Below are 977 nucleotides of genomic sequence, written 5' to 3'. Positions count from 1 at the left end.
TGCAGCTCAGGTAGGGCTGGGATTCATTGGGATCTACCTGGCCCTGCCTTCTGCATGCTGGGATTAAAGGCATGTGCCCCACCACTGGGTCATACACTTTTATGTGCTTATTTAGTGCTACATCTGTTTCCCTAAAGTCGCCAACATGAACATCAAATGTTTCATTGTTCTGAATTTCTGCTGTGGGTCTTCTGTCCCTCAACTTACAAATGGGAAACTCCAAAGCAAAGATACATACACATGATTTACATCACCATTTCCTTTGTGGCCAGTCTGCTTACACTATTAAACATTTACAAAATGCTTCAATTATTTTTCCTCTTTTAAAAACATTGTGTGTGTGTGTGAGTGAGATGTGCTACTGTCCATGTGCAGATGTTAGTATCTTTCTCAGTTGTTCTTCATTTTATTAACTACTTTAATCGATTAATTAATTTAAGACTAGTCAATGAGATCTGTCTCTACCAGCTCCACATTCAAAATCTTGAGGTTCTATATATATGTTCCATGTTCATGCCTAGTTTATGTAGGTTCTGGGAATTTAAACTAGGTCCTTGTGCTTGTGAGGAAGGTACATTTCTGACTGAACTATTTTCCCAGCTCCTCTACAACTTTCCCTAACTGTTGTATTATATAAAATAATGATTTCTTATGGCAATTTCATACAAATCATAATTCAATCCTCTACTACCCTGCCTTTCCCCCTGTAATGAGGATTAAATTTGGTCTCATTTATGCCAGACTAGTGTCAGACCACTGAGTCCCCAGCCCCTCACTGTTGATTGCCAGAGTCCAGGTATGGTCATTTGAATGAGATTGATCCCATAGACTCATATGTTTGAATGCTTGGTCTTCAGTTTGTGGCACTGTTTGGGAAGGATTAGGAGGTGTGGCCTTTATAGGAAGTGTGTTGTGGAGGTGAGCTTTGAGATCTCAAATGTCTACTCATTTTCAGTTAGTTCTTGGTCTCTTTGATT

This window comes from Microtus ochrogaster, unplaced genomic scaffold (genome assembly GCF_000317375.1).
Source record: "Microtus ochrogaster isolate Prairie Vole_2 unplaced genomic scaffold, MicOch1.0 UNK74, whole genome shotgun sequence".
Taxonomy (NCBI): domain Eukaryota; kingdom Metazoa; phylum Chordata; class Mammalia; order Rodentia; family Cricetidae; genus Microtus; species Microtus ochrogaster.
The sequence above is the reverse complement of the archived record's forward strand: the minus strand, read 5'-3'. Positions refer to the sequence as shown.